The 24,237-nt window shown below is 38.4% G+C and overlaps 1 protein-coding gene across 4 annotated transcripts in view; it reads left to right on the top strand.

The window, feature by feature from the left end:
- LOC115223817 (serine/threonine-protein phosphatase 6 regulatory subunit 3) overlaps nt 1–24,237 on the top strand; it is an 84,352-nt gene that overhangs the window by 15,450 nt on the left and 44,665 nt on the right. The window lies entirely within an intron of this gene.

The following is a 24,237-nucleotide window of genomic DNA, read 5'->3' on the forward strand; positions in this document are numbered from 1 at the left end:
TCAGGCAATTGGGGTGTAAAAAACAAACACACTCTCTATCTCTCTCTCTCTCTCACACACACACACACATATATAGGTGCTTCTGCGTCTGTCAATAAAGAACTAATGTGAATGTTTAAATGATTAGTAATCAGTGAACTATGAACAGCAAGGCCTCACAAACTGGAAGTTAGAAATCTAACACTTTATATTTTTGATAAGAATTTATACTAACTTTCAGAAGATATGCTTCCAGCAGTCTCTCTTTAGTTTTTCTCTCTCCTTCCTGATTTCAATTGAAAGTTCCATGATAACCTGTCTAGAAATGATTACTTTCCTATAACGCTACAAAGAAACAAAGTTCGTAGTATTCGGACTTTTGAATTTTGTTTCCAACTGGCAATATATGGACATGGTTGACACACTCTTGTTAAACCAGTAAACATTGGGTATATATATCTTGATTTGACTAAATTTTTTTTCACATTCAAAATCGTCTTCATTCTACAAATTCAAAACACTTATTGAAGAGTACCTTCTCCAAAAAAAAAAAATTATGTAAAATTTCTGCTGCAAGATTATTTTGTGAAATGATTTCTTAATATAGATGGATGCATAACTGTTAGGGAGTTGGACACAAGGAAGATGAAAGGAGATGAGAGATGGATAGGAAGATAATGTTTAAGAGGGGATGACATGAACCCAGCCTATTTCTCTTTGGAACCACATGGATCAGAATCTGGTCCTACTGTGTGGCTGGTGTCCTCTACCATACCTGTGTGTTGACCAATTCCATGTAACTGCATTTGGTAGAAGGAAACCAGATGAAACCTGCAGTTTGAATTTCCCTTGTCTTGACGAGTTTTGTACATTGATTATAAAGCTGGCAGCTAGAGTCCTTACAGTATCCAAATGTTGTGCCTCACTATCATCAAGGATCTCTTTTGGAAGAAGCACATCCTTGACATATATGGAACCACATCCCAAAGACTGGCTCTTCTTTTCTTGGCCATTGGCCCTCTACAAAGCTCAGGAAGGGCATACAATTGATTATTGCTCCCATATGTGGACCAGTGTTACTCTGGTACACTTACACATCCTGACCATGTCCAGAGAAGGTGCCACTTGACTGATTGATATAAAGTCACTCACAGACACATTCCAGCTTCTGGTCCATGAACTTACAGCCTCCTCCTTGTCTTCTCTACTGAAACTATAATGGCCTCTGTTCCCCAAAGTAGGCTGGGTTCATGTCATCCCCTCTTAAACATTATCTTCCTATCCACCTCTCATCCTTTCATCTTCCTTGTTGTGTCCAACTCCCTAACTTTGCACTAATCATTACACCCAGTCTTTCCTTGCCAGAACTTTGGGCCTCTGGATACCCTTCTCTACTCATGTTTTTCTCTGTAAATGTTGGCAAATAAAGGTTTGATAGGAACAATCAAAGCATTAACCTCACCAGCCTAAGAGGACCCACAAAGGCCAGGGGGCACTGCTGCTTCTTCTGGATTCAGCAACTAAAAAAAAGAATACATATACATGCTGTTGATGCAGGGGCAAATAGGGGGTTGGTGGCTGAAGAGCATGTACCCTTCTAAATAATATTACGCCTTTTTCTCCTGGATTTGTATTTCCTTCTGACCTTGTGTCCCCGCTTCAAAAAATTCCCAGGACAAGGCCTGTGATGTCACATATGAAATGATATTTGATTGCTTAAACAGGTTTTGTATGTCTGTGATGACACACTTGCTATATTACTCATAATTACTTGCTATATAATTACTCATAAACCTCTCTTCTCTCTTTATGCACAGATTTGTCAGCAGAAATGTTTAAAAAAAAACTTAATTCAGTTTCGAATAGAAAATAAATGGCAAAACCACGAGCACTAAGGGCAGAGTTAGGAGGTTGCTATACGCTGAAGAGTGTGGCAATCATAGGACTGTCGGAGAGTTTTGTATCTCAGAAAAGTTAGTGAGAGACTGATCTGATTGGAACGAAAAGAAGAAAATGCCAAAACAAAACCTGTTGTATGATATAGTGTCTTCCAATATAAGAAACTGGAGTGGATTTTATATAAGCTGGGTGTGTGAATAGAGTTGTCATTCACATGGCTATAACAAAAGCACTACAGTTAACCGGAATACAAATAAACACATTAGTCTTTCATGCTTCAGTTGGTTGATTGAAATTAATGAATAGAAATGGGTTAGTATAACATGGGTGAAACTGGGCTGAGATAATGTAGAACAAGGAGTGGCAGAATTGACTCCAGAATTTTAACACAAAGTACTGTGAGTTCTGATCTTGCCAAGGTCGTCTTTGTCTTTTGTCTTGAAAAATAGAATATTGGTCCAGCAATGGAACTGATTCTTCTATCTCTTACCTTTTTCTTTGGATTTTACCTTTTAGCATTTAGACTTGCCATGCCCAGCCCAAATGTTCTACTTGCTTTATGTTCAAACTGTCAAGAGCTAACCCTTCACAGCCACATTACAATGTCATTCTAAAAATAGACAATTCACATCATCAAAATCCCAAAGCTATGAGATTATGCGTGATTAATTCAAAACGATGTGAATAAATAAGTATCGCGTTTGACAGAGTAATTTGAGTGCCAAAGAGTTAGATAAAGTCCTGGCCTTGTTATATTTATGTCTTACTGATTTGGTCTGAGAAATACATAAAAAGGTACAGGTGTCTGTGTAGGATACTTAGCCAAAATGTGCCGACCCTTTAGCATTCAGCTTACTCTGTTGAATGTAATGCTTATGTATTTACGTTGTTTTAAATTAATCATACAAAAAGCACCATCTGAGCATGTTCGTCACCAGCGTTGCCTTACTGGCACGTGAACAAAACATTCGAGCGAGGTCGTTGCCAGTGCTGCTGGACTGACTCCTGTGCAGGTGGCATGTAAAAAACACCATTTTGAGCGTGGTCGTTGCCAGTACTGCTAGACTGGCCCTTGTGCAGGTGGCACGTAAAAGCACCCACTACAGTCTCAGAGTGGTTGGCTTTAGGAAGGGCATCCAGCTGTAGAAACTCTGCCAGATCAGATTGGAGCCCGGTGCAGCCATCTGGTTCGCCAGTCCTCAGTCAAATCGTCCAACCCATGGAAAGCGGACGTTAAACAATGATGATGATGATTATTATTATTATTTTGTAGCTTCAAGATTTCGATGATGTGATTAATTCATTTATGGACATTGTAGAGCAGGTGTGAGAAGCCAGACCTAGCTAGTTTGAACATAAAATAAGAATATTTGGGCTGGGTGTGGTTGGTTTAAATGCTAAAGAGTCAGAAGATACCCTGCTATATTACCTGTTAATTTCACGAGTAGGAATTCATTTGGTTGACTAGCTAAATACTCAGCATCGAGACCAATTTAGAATCCACCGATTTATCAGTCAACCAGGAATGTAGTTTCAAAGTTTGTTCTAGACTCAGATCATAGAAACCTATTGCTGTGATATCTATGGTTCTGGGACTTTGCTAGACTATATTTAACAATGATTGAGATCATTTCAGCTTAACATGTTTATTATTATTATTATTATTATTATTATTATTATTATTATTATTATTACTGTTATTATTATTCAAACCCAGTCACAAGTGATATTACGAAAAGCAACCTGTGACTCATGTATTATAAGCACAAAGACGTGGGTAGACCATTTCTATTGCCTTGACTTACATTCAGGCATGGTTGTGTGGTAAAAAAATTATGCTTCGTAACCACATTGTTTTGGGGTTCAGTTCCATTGTGGTGACAGGTGATTTTTCCTATAGCACAAGGCCAACTAAAGCCTTGTGAATGGATTTGGTTGATGGAAACTGAATGAAGCCTTTCATAGGTGTATCTATGTTCATGTCTCTTTGTTTTGGTATTGCATGCTAATTGTAAACAAACCCACACACACCTAGAAAAGTAGACATTAGGTGCTGATGTGGCTGTGTGGTAAGTAGCTTGCTTACCAACCACATGGTTCTGGGTTCAGTCCCACTGTGTGGCACCTTGGTCAAGTGTCTTCTACTATAGTCTCAGGCTGACCAAAGCCTTGTGAGTGGATTTGGCAGATGGAAACTAAAAGAAGCCTGTTGTATATGTATGTATATGTATATATCTGTGTGTGTATGTCTTTGTGTCTGCCCTTTTCCCCCAACTAGTGTTGGTGTGTTTGCATCCCTGTGACTTAGCAGTTCAGCTATAAGACCAATAGAATAAGTATCAGGCTTAACAAAGAAGTACTATGGTTGATTGATTCACTCAACTAAAAGGTTGTGGCAGTGCTCCAGCATGGCCGCAGTCTAATGACTGGAACACGTAAAAGATAAAAAATTTAAACAACGACAATGACGTGGTAGATTAATCTTTTCTATTAATGCCATTTCTTTGTCTTAATAAATGTAGAACCATTTTCCACAGCAGACAGATTCCTTACAGAGGTCTTGGTCATTTGATAGTGAAACAAAGGACTTTCTTGGAAGATACATTTTCTCGTCTTCAGCTAAACAAGATTCGACTGAAGCTGTCTCGCTTTAAGTATCAAGTTTTTCTAAATATGATAGTGTTGTTCTATTAATTCCTGCGTTGCTCATTCGACTGTTAAATCGACTTTTGTTCAATGATTCACAACAATGACATTCAGTTTTATAATATCCGGAATGTTCAGAGAGACATCCCCCCCTTCCTCCCTTCTTCTCAGAAGTAGACCACTGTTATTTCTACGTTGACCTTTTCAATCTGGTTTCTCCGTGTGTTTTCTTTACCTTACTTGATGTGTAAAGAAACCAGAATAGCTTATCAAGATAAGCTTTCAAATTAGCACCTGATTAACATACTGTTGTTGTTGGTGGTGGTGGTCATATTGTTGTCATTGTTAATAGTTCAAAAGAAGAGACTATGGCTTCATTTCAATTAGTGGTACCTGATTTCTTTTGTGTTACAAAACTAGTTTCCATTTATTTATAGGAAAATTAGAACTTTTTTTTGTTTCTGTCATCATTTCATATAAATACAGGTTTGGCTGAGTGGTTAAGAAGCTTCCTTTTGCAACCACATGGTTTCAGGTTCAGTCCTATTACATGGCACTTTGGACAAGCATTTTCTACTAAAGCTCTGGCCTGACCAATACCTTGTGAATGAATGTGGTAGATGGAAACTGTGTGAAGACCCCGTGTGTGTGTGTGTATTTGTCCCTCACCACTGCTTATGCAAAAGGGGGTGGGTGGCGTGCAGGTTGGAAAGTGATGTTGTTTAACCCTTAAGTGTTTAAACCGGCCATATCCGGCCCAAATATTCTAAATGTTTTATATTCAAACTGGCCATATCTGGCCTCTCACACCTAATCTACATTGACATTCTAAAAATAAACAATCACATCATTGAAAGCTCAAAGCTATAACATAATGCATGATTAATTCAAAACAATTTGAGTGAAAAAGTATTACATTTAATAGAGAAATTTGAACACCAAAGAGTTAAGTTCTATAGTAAATAAATGTCTTATAGTTAAGTGGATGTGTAAGGACTAGTTGAGTGAAAATACCTTACTTGTAAAACAAGTGAAGTTTTATGACAAAAAGCACATCCAGCTATAGATCTATCTTCATAAGTTTTGTCTAACCTAAACACAAGCAACTCTTTTTGAGAAGTGGGCCACATGAGATATGGCTCTTCATCAGACAAGATGTGTTATTAAAACACTAAAACAGTTCATGATAAGTTTTCATTCGGCTTGTCATTCAGGAAATCCTGCCAGTTAGAACTGGTTGTTAGAACTGGTCTAACCCATGAAAGCTTGAGAAAATGGACATAAAAACAGTGATGATAGTATGATATAGGATATTGCTGGAACGGTTCCAATATTTTCATGCTTAGTTTTCACATCGTTTCCAGCTAATATGACCTGTTCTTTCACAGTGTCTCAGCTTTCTTGTGTAGCTCCATGGGCAGGTAAAATTAATAAAAGGTGTGGCTAAATAGTTCTTGTAACCAGATCCTACAAATGTTTGTGTTGTTTGTAATTGTTGGATACCAGAAGGTACGAGATTCGTTAGTGTCAGATAGGATGTCTTGTGATATTTGTTTGTACTCTGTAATCTGAGTTCAAATCCTGCTCTGTTTACCTTTGCCTTTCATCCTTCTGGAAGTGATTAAAATGTATGGAATCATAGAGGTTGGATTGGCAGAACTATAAGAACATTAGATCAGTGTCTGGCACTGTTTGTCTCGGCTACCTGCATTCTGATGACAATATCTGCATTAGCTCTGCATTAATGTTTTGCTGTGGGTGACATGGAAAATTGGGGACTTTTGTGTATGGACGGCTGCTAGTTTCCCTTTACCTATGCCTGCTCTTTGGAAAAATTTACCAGGTGCAGAAATACATTCTTAACCACAACTGACAGGGTCACTTTATATTCCAATATAGGTGTTATTTGAGCTTTGTTGAGATGAGCTCCTGATCAACCCTTAGCGGTTTTAGATATGTTGTTCATTGTTGCAGAGTGTGAGGTACATTGACATGTGTTGATTGTGTCTGAAGGTAAATTGATATTCATGGCCTTGTTTTAATGGTTGTTGAGGTCTGTTCATAAAGGCAGTGCAAGGTGGCCATCAATTGTTTAGGTTGCATGTGGCTGACACTCTTTTACAGAATGTTAAGGAGTGTTTGTGGTTTTTGTTAGAATCGACAGCAAGTAGACTGTTATTGTTTAGAATGAAAAGTGTGGGAGACATATCCAAACCACATTTTTTTCATAAATTATATTAGATCTTTGTGCAGAGAGAAGGATTGGAGCTCGCTGTGGAGGTCACCCTAAAAGTAGGATGTTAGTGGTTGCTTGTTGAGTTAGAGTTTTAATACTTGGCAACTGTGTCAATGGGATGAGACTAGTGATGAAGTGTTTAGGAATTTTTATTTGTGTGTAGTTAACACAGGGGTAAAGGCTAAAGATCCCCTTCAGTCATGAATTACCATGGGATTGCACCTAGAAAGTTCCCCTCCATTATTCTGTAAAGCTTGAAAAAAATAAAAGAACCTACATATATGTTTCAGTCCTATCCCTTAGTTGATCAGAATTTCTAAGCATATGGGGTAGGACTTCTTCAGGGTTATTATGAGCTTATGGAACTTGAAGGATGCATACAGAGTAAGGGTCCTAACGCTATGTAGTTAGAAAATGGTACTTTTCTTAATATTTAACCAAATGCTTAGAATTTCTGATTAACTAGAGGATAAGACTGAAACATATGTCTAGGTTTTTTTTATTTTTCTCAAGCTTTACAACTTGTAATCAATTAATTTGTACTGTTATGTTTTTTAAAAGAAATTTTCAATATTTTATGACATAACTATGGCCTATGCTAGTGCAACATAACCAGCCCATTTAAGAGTACCCGTCAATCATTGGGCAATAAACTGCGCTTGCAAAGACATGTTGAGGCAAGTGAAGTCATTGTCATGGCCAATGACAGTACCGCCTATTTGGCACCCGTGCAGGCGGCATGTAAAAGGCACCATTCGAGCGTGGTTGATGCCTGTACGGGCTGAATGGTCCCGTGACAGTGGCATGTAAAAAGCACCATTCGAGCATGGTTGTTGCCAGTGCCGCCTGACTGGCACGTGTACTGGTAGCTTGTAAAAAACACCATTCATGGATGGCTGATGCCAGTAACGCCTGACTGACCCTCGTGCCGGTGGCACGTAAAAAGCTCCCACTACACTCTCAGAGTGGTTGGTATTAAGAAGGGCATCAGGCTGTAGAAACTTTGCCAGATCAGATTGGAGCCTAGTGCAGCCTTCTGGCTCGCCAGCCCTCAGTCAAACTGTCCAACCCATGCAGCATGGAAAGCGGATGTTAAGTGACAATGATGATGATGATAATCCATTTTTTTCTCCATTTTCTGTTCCTCCAATATTGATAATGTATAATTTCAATAATCCTTAACATATACCAGTGACTTTCACATTATATGATAGAGATTAACCAGTGAAATATCTTGGATTATATATTCCCTAATGAGGATATAACTTCCTTGAATTAACTATATATATATATATATATATATATATATATATATATAAACAATTACAGCGTGGAAGGTGTTTATAAGCATTTAAAAACCCACAAAATCCATTAGATTCACTTCAACATTTAATTTGCCAAAATATTTTTGCCGCTTCGAGACCGCGACCTGTTCACTGACAAAATTCCATGCTGCATCTGAGAAAATAACAGTTCATGATATATATATATATGTGTATACCTAACATTTAGCTGCTCTTTTGGCTACCTGCTATAATTCTCGTATATATTCTTGTATGTGTTACCATTTCCTTGCATCAACACCATCTGATGGTTATAAATGAGTACCACCATCATGTAAGGGGTGCCTTTTGTTTCCAATCTTCTGCGAAAACATATCAGGTCATGGGAGAAATATTCACCTTAGTTGCAAACAGGTGAGGATGAGCAACAGGAAAGGCGTCCAGCCATAGAAAATCCTTCTCAACATTCTGTCCCACCCATGCAAGCTTGGAAAAGTGGATGCTAAAATGATGCTGGCAATTTGACTTCATCGTTTTGAATTGCTTCAGAAAAAGAGGAAAGCTGTCACCATTATTTTGATCCCTTGTAAGTAATAATCCAATTTTAAATCAGTGGTTATAAGTGGGTTTCTCAAAACCAGTTATTGCTGAGGCAGTCGTGAACTGAAGGAGAAGTGGATATAGAATTCTGTGCCAATTAATAGGGGAGGTTCCCAAAGAATCAGCTACAGGTATAGGTGGTTTACTCCACCTGGCAGCAAGTTTCTGCTGGAAAACATCTTCCTGTACCCTCTGGTAAACAGTAGCATTTCACAAGGGAACCTTCAGTTGGAAGCAGTGCATTGACAATCATCACCAAAGTAGACGCCAAGGCTGAATACTTGCAACAAAAGGATCTTTACTAAAGATACTGCAGGGTTTTCCCTGCTATGGGGTGTGTATACAGGTCTGAAACCTGTTATGTGCTGTATAGACAAGTCTCTGTCTGTTATGGAATGTGTTCACAAGTTTCTGTCTGTATTGGGTGTCTATGCAAGCCTTTGTAAATGGGGAGTGCTTAGGGTTTATTACACTAGTTTCCATGACAATTAGGTATGTCTATAGAAATTGCCGTCCATTTATGCAGCTATCACTATCTGTTACAGTATCTGCGTGTGTATATCGTTTGTGTATCATTAAACTGTTGTAACCTAGTAAAAGCAGGGGGGGGGGTATTGGTTTTTGCAATCTGTCAATTTATGCAATAGAAGCTTCTGTTTACCTGTGAGTAAAGGGAGGTATGTATTACTCTAGCAACATTCCCCTAATAATATTTCTCTTTGTGTTGTAAATAGGTCACCCTAGTCACCATAGCGTGCAACTTGATCCACGAAGATTTAGAGTGGGGGTTGGGTGGAGAAAGAAACCCTTTGATTTTTTAGGCAGGGCCATGAGTGGTTGCCTAATTTAAAATCTTAATATGGGTTTGGGACATTTGTGTCTCCAAATTGAACTGTGTCAGGTCCCGGGCTGCCTTGCCAATGTAGCAGCAATCAACACAACCGAGAACTAGTTACGCAGATTTATTATAGCGCAACACCGATAAATTGCTAAGCTGAATGTTGTAATGAGAAATGTTATTCTGGGGAGCGGTCGTTAGGTGGCAAGTCAGCATAATGCCTGCAGTCAGTGTTGATAAACTTGTTAACGAGAGCAGTAGTAGCGCATTGTGCTGTTAAGCAATTAAATAGATCTGATGAAGCATGCATTATTATTATTATTGTGACAAGTTACTCTGCAAGTTTCATTGACAATAGGGTTCAAAGATGATTGTTTGTTGGTCCTGGAGTAAGTTCTGAGATTTATAACATTTGGGTTTACCAATCCTTTTATTTTATGCTTTTAGTGATTAAATGTAAATGTTTTAAAATGTATTCACTAAGTTGGTGACTAAACTGGGTTTGTGGTGTTAAATGATAGAAAAAAAAAAGTCTCCGTTTTGATTGGACAACAATCTATCTTAGATACTATTGTGTTTATTGTCAACACCTAGGTACACTAAGGCAAGTGCTGCTCAGATAACTAACAATATGTTGATACGGAGATAGGATCTGAGCTATTTATTGTTTACTAATAACCAATGATGAGATTACTGCCTAATCAAGATAGGCATAAAATACAAGTTCGATATTTGATATATAGGCAGTTAAAGTAATCATGATTTTGCTCTCTCTTTCTATCTATCTAACTCTCTCTCTCTCTCTATATATATATATAAGAATTTTTTGCGTAATAAGATAAAAAAACCAAGGGTGTATAGATATTAGAGCATTTATAGATAGGTCTTACAGCTGTTTCTAGGATATTTATTAATAATATCCCTTCATCGGAGACAGTGTGTGAGGAAAGTTAAGTCATAGTTTAGATGTGATATATGTATATATATATATGTGTGTGTGTGATTATCTGTAAGGCTGGAGATGGGAGTGATGACCTCCCTCACAAACTATACGGACACAGACTGTGTGTCGTTAGTCAGCTGGGAAAGATGTTTTCCTGGGACTAAAACAACAGTAACATCGTCCTTTATAGGACTACCACATTCTGTTGGCAAATAAGCTTTACTATATATATTTATATATTTATGTATATAATGAAATTGCAGACAGTCTGTAGCTAAAGGTTGGGAAAGCACTGGGTGTGATTTTGTTTGATAATCATTTCAAATTTACACAATAGTGAGAAAATGGCTGATATGAAAGAGATTGGATGATGTGTGCAGGTGAGGGAACTATTTTAGAGTGGAACATGGCATACATATAGGATTTGTACATTCTGGGTGTTGACGTAAGTTGACACTAGAACTTTGTTTTATATAATTTGTTCTACATTGGCATTCATGTCATCTCTATATAAAGCTGAAGTTGTCTGTGTGTGGCAGGTTTGGTAGCCTTCAACTAACACTATCTCCTCCAAGACCCTGCGGTGCAAGTTGACCAAGATTGAGAGTATGATAGAAGAAGGCTTGCTCTTCCTTCCGTAGAAGAAAAAATTCAAATCGGTCCATGTTAACATCAAAAATTATTTATATCAAAAAGGTGCTTTTATTTCTATGAAAATCCCTATTTTTTACTGCTGTGTCGCCATTTTTCAGTGTATTTCAACCAGAAAAATGTTCACTTAAAGAGAATAACAAGGTACATAATGCAAAATTTTTACTTTTCAACAATTTCAATTCTAAAGGGTCGAAACAAACCCTAGCAATGGGTTTGATACTGCTAGTTCATTTTAAAATAATAAATTTCATGCTATGGATGTCACATAAATTTTACATAAATTTCAAAAGTGATACTTCATAATACATTTTCTGGAAAAAAAAGGAAGAAGAAAAAATCTCAAAGCAATCATATCTTGCCAGGAAGAAGAGAAAACAACTGGATTTCACTGGTTACTGATAACAAGGGGGGCAGAGAAGAAATGAATTTGAACTACAGGTGGGATATTTGTTAATTTATTTATTTGTGTCAACCGACTGCTGCTGCTGCTGCTGAGCTGTTTTCAAGAGACAAAGCCTGGTGAAGATGTTTTCTCATGAAAATCATGTGTCCTACAAGGACATCCATAGTGGTTATCTGTCAGCAGATTAAAATTATCCCATCACTATTGTCATCACGTGGTCAGACTCAGCCGAAATGGATTCACACTTGTTTCAATTCTTTAATTCCTGTTATATCATGTCTAAGAGTTGTGGTACTTATCATTTCTTTTAATTAAAAATAAAATAAAATAAAATTGTACTCCTTTTTTTTTTTAAGTTTTAACTCTTTAACATTTAAACTGGCCACATCTGACCCAAATATTCTTTCTGTTTTATGCTCAGGCCAGCCAGATCCAGTCTCTTGCGCCTACCCAATAATGGTCATTCTAAAAACGGACAATCACCTCCCTGAAATCCTGAAGCTATTAAATAAAGCAGGATTTATTCAGAACAATGTGAATAAACAAATGTTACATTTGATATTGAATGTTAAAGAATTAAACTTAGGTCCCCAAGCGGAACCCCAAGGAAACATTCCACTGGCTTGAGGAACCCCTGTGCAATAATTTAATAGTCTTATGCATACATATCTGCACAGGAGAATTAAAAACTACTGCCGATTTTAGCAGTTTTGTAACTTCTTGCGGAACCCCTGGACTGTACTGGCGGAACCCTGGTTGAAAACCACTGGTCTTAACACACATAGACACATAAGTGCCAATCAGAAAAATAGATGAAAATTCATTGTGTTGAGGAAGGCATTAGAACCAGTAATTAAACAAAAATCCACTGAGGTTGACTTTGCCGTTCTTCCTTCTGGGGTTGATAAAATAGGTACCAGCTGAACACTTGGATTGAGATGTAAACCGCTTACCTCTTCCCCCCGAAATCACTGGCCTTGTGCCAAAATTTGAATCCAATATGCAATTGAGGCTGCAAAACCGACTCTCTTAGAAGAGTATTTGATTAAAAGACCTGAAGTTTATGGCTCAGACAACACAGACTGTACAAAAAGTTGATAGAGAGTAAGGGAGAGAGAAAGAGAGGGAGCTATTTCTGATGTCCAGTTGACAGATTTTAGTGTTGTTCTTTGTGTCAGTAATATTTTTGAGTGAAGGTGTTCTCGTATCTTCAGCTCACAGGATCCGTGTCTCCGAATTGTAAAACAATATCAAGTTTATGTAATACAACATTTGGTATGTTTGTATGAGCCCTGCCAAGTCACAAGAATAAGACCTCTCCAAACATCTATCAAGTCCTAGTGTCATCTTTTATTTTCTCACCCAACTAAAACTTTGCTGTTACTATTACTACTACTACTACAAGCCAACTAGAAACTTTCTACTAGAAATAGTAGTCAAATTCCTCTTGGTCACACATGTCTTCATGTTCACTTTAGTCCACACTTTTCTGTGTTTGCATGGGTTGCGTGGAATTTTTTAAGGCAGAGTTTTTTGACTTTCCTGTCACCAAACTTCCTCCCTGAAGAGACCTGCTTTTTTAGATGATAGGAAACATGATGCCGCTTGTGTAAGGATTCACTCATCTACAACTATCAGACAATGTCAAAATGAAGAGGCATGTGCATGCACACTCACGACAGGTTTCTTTCAGTTTTCACTTATCAAATCCACTAACAAGGCTTTAGTTGGCCCAAGGTTATAGTAGAAGACATTTTCCTAAAGTGCTGCTCCGTGGAACTGAACCTAAAACTGTATAGTTGGGAAACAAGCTTCTTAACCACACAGCTGTGTCAGTGCCTAAAAGCTGTGCCTGTACCTATGACCCTTTAAATAGGGATGGAAAGGTACATTGGATAGATTGTAATTTCTGTGATCAAGGTAGACGTGTCTTAACAACAATTACTACTACATGTAGCTTAGTTTATTACCGATTCATTCATCTCTGAATTGGGATAACATGGAACATTCAGTTGTGAACCATGTTACCCTGATCACAGATTGGTTTGTGGTAACATGGGTCAGCGATCGGTCAAAGATTCTGCTTGTGCCTCAGTGAGCACCCATAGTGCTTGGTTACCCAGAAAGCATTGATTATATCTCTTGTGTTTTACGTTACTGTGCTGCGAAGCCGTGTTTCTTTTTATACAGATTTTTCTTCTTGGACCCATCAACATTGGGGTCAGTGAACAGGAAAATACTAAGGCTCCTGATCATCACAAATGATGCAGATGAGTGAATTCTTTACAGGAAAACGTTGAGATGATCAAGAAAAATATGTGATAGAAGTTTTGCTGCTGTGGGTGGCAAGTTTGGTGTCGAATGAATAATCTACCATTCATTCTGTTTACTAAATATGTGATGATTCATTTCTTATGATGTATTTTTGGAACCCAATCCCCCCATGATAGACAAGGATATACATGTTTCATGATAACTAATAAAAAGTTGGCAGAGTCTTCAGGAGGGTACAGGTATTTGGTGCAATGGAAGATCTACTCTTGAGAAAATGACTGTTAGATTATAAGTTAGCATTACAGAAACTACAACCTGATACTGCTATGAGCTAAGTTAGTCGGTTCTCTCCATGCCATGAGGCACATAAGGCTGCAGCAGAATCTTTCCAACCAGCTCTGTTTTCTGCCATTCATCTGGTCTCGTTCCAATTCCTTCACAATTCTTGTTTCCTTTCCTTGTCAGTGATCCTTCACCGTGTGGTTTTACGGTGCCTCGATGCTCTTCTCCCCCTCAGGCTGCCACTTTTGTGCCATCATAGAATCGCTTTCTTGGTCTTGTCCGAGGACGTTTCCAATCCATTCCCAGCATCTGGATCTTCATCACTGATCCTGTTGACGCTTGTTATCGTCTCGGTTGTGTCATTTCAGATTCTTTGCGGATACTTGATGTCGAGTATTCTCCTTAAGCATTCTACAATCAGACAAAGAAGCAAAGTTAGAGGCTGCAAAACAAAGCTGAAACTGTTCAAGACATTGGTCCGACCAGTGTTACTCTACGGATGTAAAAACTGGAAAGTAACAAAAATGGAAGGAAAAAACAATGGACAGTTGCCACTTCACATGCTTAAGGAGAATACTCAACATGAAGAATAAGAGGCTAAAGTAATAAAGGTTACAATTCACCATAAAAGTGTTGACATTGTTCCATAGTCTCAAGAATCAGGTCTGATTTAAAAAACAAAGTTTAATTAGTAAATAATATTTTTATTCTCTTTATGGCTGGGCTGTTAAGAAGCCTTTTTGCAACTGCATGGTTTCGGGTTCAATTCAATTGCATGGCACCTTGGGTAATTGTCTTCTATTATAGGTCCTGGTTGACCAATGTCTTGTGGACAGAAACTGCATATAAGTCAATCGTATATGTGTATATCAGGTATATATGTATGTCCCCCACCATCACTTGACGATCAGTATTGGTTTGGTTGTGTCCCTGTAACTTGGCAGTTCAGCAAAAGAGACAGAATAAGTACCAGTTGGGAAGCAAACTTTTTATGATAGCAGCCATGCCTCCACATGCACATGTGCAACAGGCCTCTTTCAGTTTTTATTTACCCAACTCTGACTCACAAGGCATTGGTTGACCTGGTGCTATAATAGAAGACGCTGCACAGTTGGGCTGAGACAACATGGTTGGGAAGCTAGCCATTCCTGTGTCTTGAAAATGACTGAGTAAACCAGGGGTCCCCAAACTTTTTAGACCATTGGCCTCTTCACGGAATCCTCAACCCATTTATCAACCCCCAGGCATGTACAAGAAAATAAATAATAATAATAATAATAATTAAGTAGATGTGCATTTATTGACCCCTTGAATAGTCCCGTCGACTCCCAGGGTTTGATATCAACCACTGTGGAGACCCTTGGAGTAAACCTTTCAGGGTGGTGTCCCTTATGACCTCACACCAAACAGCTAAGGCAACTAACAGAATAATAGGACATGGTTGTAGTGTAACTAATATGCTCACTCTTGTTTGGTTATGTTCTTATCAGATGGGTGCACGTCTGCACCTAAACGAGATGGTCTGTAAACGAGTGATAATGAGTTCCAGTTTCATTATGTTAGACTAAGATAACCAACAACAACATGATGTGAATAAGTTGGATGAATTACTGCTTAAATATGCCATGAATTATGAACTCGAGACCATTATATTCGTATTTTCGTTTTAGTATATGCTGTGCTGTTACTATGAAATGGTACTTAAGTGTTTTGAGTTAAAACTTCTCTTGAAGCAACCAGCTTTCTATTTAAAAAAAAGTGTGTGTGTGGGGTGGGGTTTAAACATAAATATGTGCTTGAGTGGGTGGAGTCCTCTATCAGTCCCCTTTGGCAAAGGGGATTGATATTTTATTGGATAATGTACTTATTTGGTGTGAATTGCTATTAGCTCCAGTAATAGATAAAATATCAGCTTTGTGTATGTGTGTGTGTTTCCCAGCTAGATAGATTAAAACAAGTGGATTAATGCCTCTTAATAATAACACAAGTATCTGATTCTGTGATTGGTGGTGGTGGTAGTTTCATATATCTCTACCCCTATACCTCTTCGATTTGGGGGAAAGAGAAATAAATCTAAACAAGTGTTCGGCTGCTGCTGCTACTACTACTACTGATGATGATGATTTCTTTTATTTGTCATTGGTGCGAAGGATGAGGGGGACAATACAAAGACAGACATAAGGTGTTGAGGTTTAATAATAATAATAATAATAATCTTATTTGTGTTCATGTATCTGTGTGTTATTTCTTGAAAAGAAACCTGTTACAATTGTGATCTGCAAGTTGTTCTGAGAACTATTCTTCACCTAATTTTCTATTTTGGGAAAGTTTATTTTTAAAATAGCTTGAAACAGAGGAATAAGGCCACCTGAACTATTTTAGTCATAAAGAAACTATTGGATACTGACCCACAGTCTTACAGGTTAAATTATGAAGCTTTTTGTTGGTCTTTCTTTTCATTCTCTATTTATAGAGAATAGATACAGGTGTGACCTTGGGGTAAGAAATCTACTTCCCAGCCACATGGTTTCGGGTTTTCAGTCTCACTTTGTGGCACCTTGGACAATGTCTTCTCCTATAGCCACCACCACCACCACCACTTGTGAATGGATTTGGTAGTTGGAAAGTGAAAAAAAAAGCCATTTTGTGTGTGTGTGAGAATGTATTTGTCCTCCAACATTCTTTAACAACCAGTGTTGGTTTGTATACATCCTATAACTTAGCAGTTTGGTATGAGACCAATAGGATGAGTTCTAGGGGTGACTCAGCCAACTAAAGTCCTTCAAGGTGGTGTCTGAACTGTGTGGCACTCAGGGCAAATGTCTTCTACTAAAGCCTTGTGAGTAAACTTGGTAGATGGAAGGGGGAGGAAGCCTGTTTGTGTGTGTGTCCCCGTCCATCCATGTCCGTGCCTTTGTCCCCTGGTTTTGACATCATGTGATCGTTGTAAAAGAGCATCACAATCGAACAAGCAGTTTTGTTCATTTGCAGTCTTTTGTGAAGAATATGTCTGGCCATGAGGGAAATATTACTTAGCTTAGAAACAGATGAGGTTTAGCAACAGGATGAGCCTTCAGCTGTAGAAACTCTGCCTCAACAAATTCCATCCCTGACCCATGCAAACCTGGATAAGGGAATGTTAAAGCAATGACGATGATGATGCTAAAACATTGTTTTACATCTGGATATTCCTCTCCTTATTTCTCTTCTGTTTATCAAATTAAGGATTTTATTATCCCACTTTCTTTGAAAGCCCTGAGCTACAGGACAGTTTGTTGACAGAATCATCACCAATGTGTGCTGTCTTACTCAGTGCTATTTTCATGTGTGCACAAAACGTAAACATTTATGTATACACACATGCATACTTGCATATGATGGGCTTCCTCCAGTTTCTATCTATCATATTTCACTCACAAACCACAACCGAAGTAGAGGACAACAGCTGACTGTCACAGTGCAGTGGGAGCTAACTCTAAACTTTGTGGTTCTGAAGGGCACTTCTTAACCACACAGCCAGCCTGCACCTATGGATTTTATATCTAGATTTTTAATACTAGGCGCAGGAGTGGTTGTGTAGTAAGAAGCATGCTGCCCAACCACATGGTTCCGGGTTCAGTCCCACTGCGTGGCACCTTGGGCAAGTGTCTTCTACTATAGCCTCAAGCTGACCAAAGCTTTGTGAATGAATTTAGTTGACAGAAACTGAAATAAGTCCATCAGATATGTGTGTGTGTATAATGTATTTGTGTGTCTGTATTTGTCCCCCACCATCGCTTTGACAACCAATGTTGATGTGTTTACGTCCCCATAACTTAGCAGTTTGGCAAAAGAGACCAATAGGATAAGTACTAGGCTTACAAAGAATAAATCCTGGGGGCGATTTGTTTGACTAAAGGCAGTGCTCTAGCATGGCTGCAGTCAAGTGACTGAAACAAGTAAAAGAGTTAAAGAATCAAAATATTTGATCAGTAAAAATGTTGGGTTTAGTAGCAGTGTAACCTGTTCTATAGCAGAATCTATTCTGTAGTATAGTCTACTGTTATATTGTGCCATTTTCACTCTATGGGGCAAAAAGCTTGGTCTATGTATGCAGCAGTGGAGAAGATAGAAGCCTTTGAGATGTGAATCTTTTGTAGATTGGACAGAACAAGCTGGGAAGTCAGGGTAACAAACACTGAAGTATTTAGAAAAACGAAAAGTCCAAGGACACCTTTTGTTGAGAATCAAGTCTACAAAGCTCTCCTATTTTGGACACACATTGCACCTGGAGCCACTGCCCAAGACCATCCTGACAGGAATTGTAGAGGTAAAGAAAGCAAGAGGTCCTTGAAGATGTATGTGAACTGACAACATCAAAAACCAGTGCCTGGCTGATTGTCTGCATGCAGCAACACAAAGGGAATGGGGGTGGGTGGGGGAGTCTTGGCAGTTGACCTCTCTGATATATGGCTGAGTATACTCTATAGATGTCATTGTTTAGGCATTGAACTCTTATCTTGTTTTAGTTCTAGTTCTTTCTGTGTTTTTTTTCCTCCTTTTTTGAGATAAGTGATGGTTTGTAATTTCACATCAATCCTTTTTTTCTTTCTTTCGTATCATGCTTACATGCTTATCTGAGTTCATTTAATATGTACAAGCATACACCAAGTAATCTTAACAAATAAAACTGATTTTTAGCCCAGCTTTTGAATTTGATTGAGAACAGTTTCAGAAGCGAACTGATGTGTGGCGATGGGGATGGTGGTGGTGGTAATCTGCTTGCAATTGGAAAATTTAACATTACAGCATGTAGCGTGAATGTATGCCAAGCATAGATTATTTGAGTGTGTTGTGGAGTCTCTCTATGAATGGCGTTAGCTGTGATTGATTTGCGAGAGAGGGAGATCTGAAATATAGGTGAGGTTGAGAAAGGATTATGAAAGAAATGTGTTATGAGAATGTAATGTCAGATGGGATGGGAATTAGGATAATTGGAGTGGCTATGAATGTGATGGGCATTGCTTGCCATCGGAGTATACAGGCTGTTGTTGCTTTGTCTCAGGCCAGCCCTGATTGAGCAGACATATTCAAAGGCATTCCAGTTGTGACCATCCCATCATTGTAGAAATATGTTAGGCAACATTCGTTCTGTGTGACCTTTCATTAGTTAAAATTGTTGGGTGGGATTTGGGGGGAATTTGGTTTCTATTTCTAGCATGTTGAGTGGCAGCATGGAGGCTTGACCAATGGCTTGAGAATTTGTGTGATACAATATGGTAAGTGGTAGCTGCATACGCATATGATGAAGATGGTTAGTAATCAGATGTGAGATGAGCTGCAGTAGGGTGAATGGGTGTATAAAAGAAATATTGGTAGAGATCTCAGTGCCATAACATGGTCACATCTGACTGAATGGAATCAATGGAAGAATAATTACAACTGAGAAGCTATAAAATGTTTTCCTCTATGTGGTATGGTTGAATGATTAGCATGTGATATGTTGACTGTAATTTTGAGGAACTTAGTTAAACATAAATTGCTATATAACCAGCCCGTTTAAGAGTACCTTTCAATCATTGGACAATAAACTATGCTTGCGAAGACCTGTTGAGGCAAGTGAAATTGCTGTCATGGCCAATGGTAGTACCACCTGATTGGCACCTGTGCCAGTGGAACGTTAAAAGCACCATTTGAGTGTGGCCAATGCCATTACTGCCTGAGTGGCACGTAAAAGCACCCACTACACTATCGGAGTGGTTGACGTTAGAAAGGGCATCCAGCTGTAGAAACTTTGCCAGATCAGATTGGAGTCTGGTGCAGCCTTCTGGCATACCAGCCCTCAGTCAAACTGTCCAACCCATGCCAGCATGGAAAGCAGATGTTAAACAATGTTGATGATTTAAGGAATATAGGGCTGGTTTCTCTGGCATATATATTCTTCCCAGGTCAAGATGCCAGTCGCAGAATTACTAATTTTTACCAGCTGAGTGAACTGGAGTGACGTGAGATTAAGTGTTTTACTACAATCCAGGAATCAAAACCACCATCTTACAAGCATGAGTCCAACACCCTAACCACTAAGCTCCACATGGATTATCATCCATTCTTCTTCCAGTATAGGGAATTGGTTACTTTGTGTGTGTGTCTTTGTTGCTATTTGTCCCACCACCACTTGACAAACCAGTGTGGGCTTGAGAAAGGAGACCAATAGAATAAGTAATCAGACTTCAAAAGTATACACTGGGGCTGATCTGTTCAACTAGAAGCTTTCAAGGCTGCCGTCCAATGACTAAAACAAGCAGAAGAGATAAAAGATAGGGGGTTAAAGAAGTTAGAGGCTTAATTTTTACCAACAGATCTCCTTTCCTGATGACATACTAATTTGCGCTTCCTCATAATTTGATTCGCCTCTATTATGCCTGCCACCCGTCTTCTCAAATTGGTTAGTACCGTTATGAATGTTTCTTTTCCTTTCCTTTTTTTCTCTCTTTTCTCTGATATTTTATCTCCACAGGAAAATTCGGCAACCGCAAATGAGCCAAGAAAAGCATTTATATAGTGCGTAATTTGGGAGGAGGGAATGACAGACACTGTGTTTGGTGTAATGTCAACTAGCAGGCAGTAGTTATATTTGTGTGTGTGTGTGCTTGGATTCCATACGTTGTGCCAATTATTCTTTTGTCTCTGAAAATTGGTGTTTGTAATATCTTGTATTATTTTGGTTTTAGAGTTAGGGGTTTTTTTTTTGTTGTTATAATTTATTAGCCATATTTATCTTTTTGTCTTTTACTTGCTGCAGTCATTGGACTGCAGCCGTTCTGGAGTGTCACCTTGAAGAGTTTAGTCAAACAAATCAACCCCAGTAATTGTTTATTTTCTTTCTCAGTCTGGTACTTGGCCGATTGGTCTCTGTTGCCAAGCTGCTAAGTCATGGGGCTATAAACAAACCAACACCAGTTGTCAAGTGAGATATGGGGGACAGACAGACATGTACGCACGCATAGGTTTCCTTCTACCAACTCCACTCACAAGACATTGGTCTACTAAGGCTGTTGTATGAGACACTTCCCCAAAGTGCTATGTAGTAGAAGTGAACTTGCAAACCAAACTTCTTAACCACACAGCCATGCCTACCTTTTTTTGGTTCATAGTTAATGATGCATAAAGGGAGATAATCCTACTTCCTAATGAGAGAATTGTAAGATAAAAAAGGTTAATGGTTTCTGTACTCTTTGAGTTATAAAGTAAAGCAAACAAGATAATCAAATCTCGTTGATTATTTATGTCCTTTGATATTTGTGTTCTGCTATAATTAAATTCAATCTTGGCAAGTTCTTCCAATTACATTTGTGTCAGTTTGGTAAATTTGAGGTAAACATATTAATATGAACATGAGATCCTTGGAAATTGTATGTTTTATAAGTTTTCTCTTATTTTATCACATAAATTTATAAATCTTAATAAACTCCTGCTGAGTAGATGTGCTAAGCAGTGACCGAGAAGAAAATAAGCTTGAAACCGGTTCTAATGTCTGAGAGATGTTGGAACTCATAAAAAGTTTTATCACTACAGTTTGTTTATGAAGAAATATTCTTACTGGAGACAAAAATCCATGGCAAGTTCAGAGCTTTTCTTCCCCACCTGTCAGGCTGGTGGCTACCTGTATTTCAAAGTAGTTAGCTGCTCATCAGTGCCGGATACCATATTGAGGCAATTCTGAACTGATAAAGAAATTGCATTTCTCTAACATTGTTTTGTTATGCTGAAGATTTATTTTTTCTTTCTTGATAATGAACCAGATAACAGATTGAGGTTATTGATAGAAATTAGGATTTAGAACAACTTTCAGTGTCAGTAGCAGCAGTATGATAAATTCTGGTTTTCTCCTGATGTAGAATGGTTCACCAGTTCATCGACTGGTCTGACTCACAGCTGAGATAGTTTCTTTCAACCTGCTCTCTCTCTCTCTCTCTCACTCACTCACTCACTCACTCACACACACAGCCATGTGTTCTTCAGCAAGACACTTGTTCCTGTCCTTCTATCATACTTTCACCTCTTTCAGTACTACAACTCATTTGAGAGATCTTCTCTTAAAAGCACTTGGTGACCTCACCAATCCTGGTGCCACATAAAAAAAGTACTCAGCATCCTCTGTAAATTGATATTAGAAAGGGCATCTGGCTGTTGAAACCATGCCAAAGCAGGCATTGGAGCTCAGTGTTGTCCTCTGGTTTGTTGGTTTCTCTTGAATCATATCATCGTAGAAAAAGGAACTTTAAATGATGATGTTGCCAGTATCTTTATTGTTGAAAATGCCCCCCCCCCTCTTTTTTTTTTTACCTGCAAATACTGCCGAAGCCCCTCTTATATGCAAGACTATGGCAGGGCTCTTGTGCAGTTGCCTTATTTCAAAACATACAGTCAAAACAAATCAGCCCCAGCACTTATTTGGTGAAACATGTAAAGTATAATGTGGTGAATATGCTCTTTACTTGGTTCCAATATGGGTTCTTCATCATGTAGAAAATTAATAGACTCTAATATATGGTTGCTCTACAGGAATTCTTCTTGGAAAGGTTATGCATCGGTGACTGCCACCAACGTTTATAGGTTTTACAAAAGACAACTTCAAACTGGTTCAAATTCACAATTGGACAGAGCTTTCTGTACAATGTGACACTTACACGTGTGTGTGTGTGTGTGTGTGTGTGTGTGTGTGTGTAAACGAATGATTAAAAAAGCAGATAAGGAAAAGTGGGCGTAAAAGGTATGTTTACATGGAAAGTTACATATATAAATAAATGAATGATGTAATCAAGTCTTATCTTTACAGCTGTTTCGGATAAACAATGATCACAGTGCTATAGCCATGTAATAGGGCTCAATAACAGAGTAGGTGTACAAATTAATACAGTTTTAGAGATTCATGAGTGAAATCAGGTTATCCTCATCAGAAGACTTCACTGAGCAGCATAACTTGATTTAGCATTCTTCTACACACACACACACACACACAGAGGAGGTGTGTGTTGTTTTCCCTTAAATGTGATTCTTTTTTTTAACTTGTTTCAGTCATTTGACTGTGCCCATGCTGGAGTACCACCTTTAGTCGGACAAATCGGCCCTAGTACTTATTTTGTTACTTACTTTAGCTGAATCGCTAAGTGACGGGGACGTAAGCACACCATCGATTGTCAAACAACGGTGGGGGACAATCACAGGCACAAATAACAAATACATACATATATATACATATATATACACACAATGAGCTTCTTTCAGTTTCCATCTACCAAATCCACTCACAAGGCTTTGGTCGGCCCAAGGCTATAGTAGAAGATACTTGCCTAAGGTGCCACGCAGTGGAACTGAACTCAGAACCATGTGGTTGGGAAGCAAGCTTCTTACCACACAGCCACTCCTGTGCTTGTTTAATATTGAAGTTCCTGGGAAAAGAATGATGTAAAGCTTCATAAATGACTCTAAGCCCTCGAATCTCTTATGTAGCTTTACAGCCAATAAAGAAATGTGTGTGTGTGTGTGTGTGCATTTATGTGCATTTATGCCTTATATTAAAGGGAATGGGATTATGGACTTGCGCCTAAAAATGTGGAATCCACATTCTTACCAATTGTACACAACATGATGTGTATACTCAACTGTAAAGTTGATCACACAAATATTTAGACATGGGTCTGTAATAATATTCATTCTCTCTGTAGCACAAGCTGTTAATTTTTCCAAGTTTCATAGATTTTGTTGAATATTTTAATTTTAATTATTAGAGATTCTTGTTCATTTTTAGTTTGATGTTTGAAACTTTTTTATTGATTCTTGAAAATATTAACAAAACATGGAAAAACAAAACAAAAACAGAACTGATATAGGTGCTAATTAATAATCATCATTATTATCATAGAAATGAAATGGAAGCAAATTGGAAATGGCAAATCACCTCTAGGTCGTCCCATAGGATGCCCCTTTCTAGGGGCTTCAGTTACGCATACTATAGGAGTCACAGGGCGCTGCTCCATGTGGTCCTGCAGTTTCCATCTAACTAGGAATATTAGGGTCTTATCCATTGTCTTATATTCAAGATCCTCTGCATGACATCCTGTGAGTTCAAAGCCAGGAATCTGATCTGTTAGGTCCCCTGCCGATAACTAAATCCACACCCTGCTGCTGACGCTTCGATTTATTGTTGTTACGGTTTTG

The sequence above is a fragment of the Octopus sinensis genome, linkage group LG24 (assembly GCF_006345805.1).
Source record: "Octopus sinensis linkage group LG24, ASM634580v1, whole genome shotgun sequence".
NCBI lineage: Eukaryota > Metazoa > Mollusca > Cephalopoda > Octopoda > Octopodidae > Octopus > Octopus sinensis.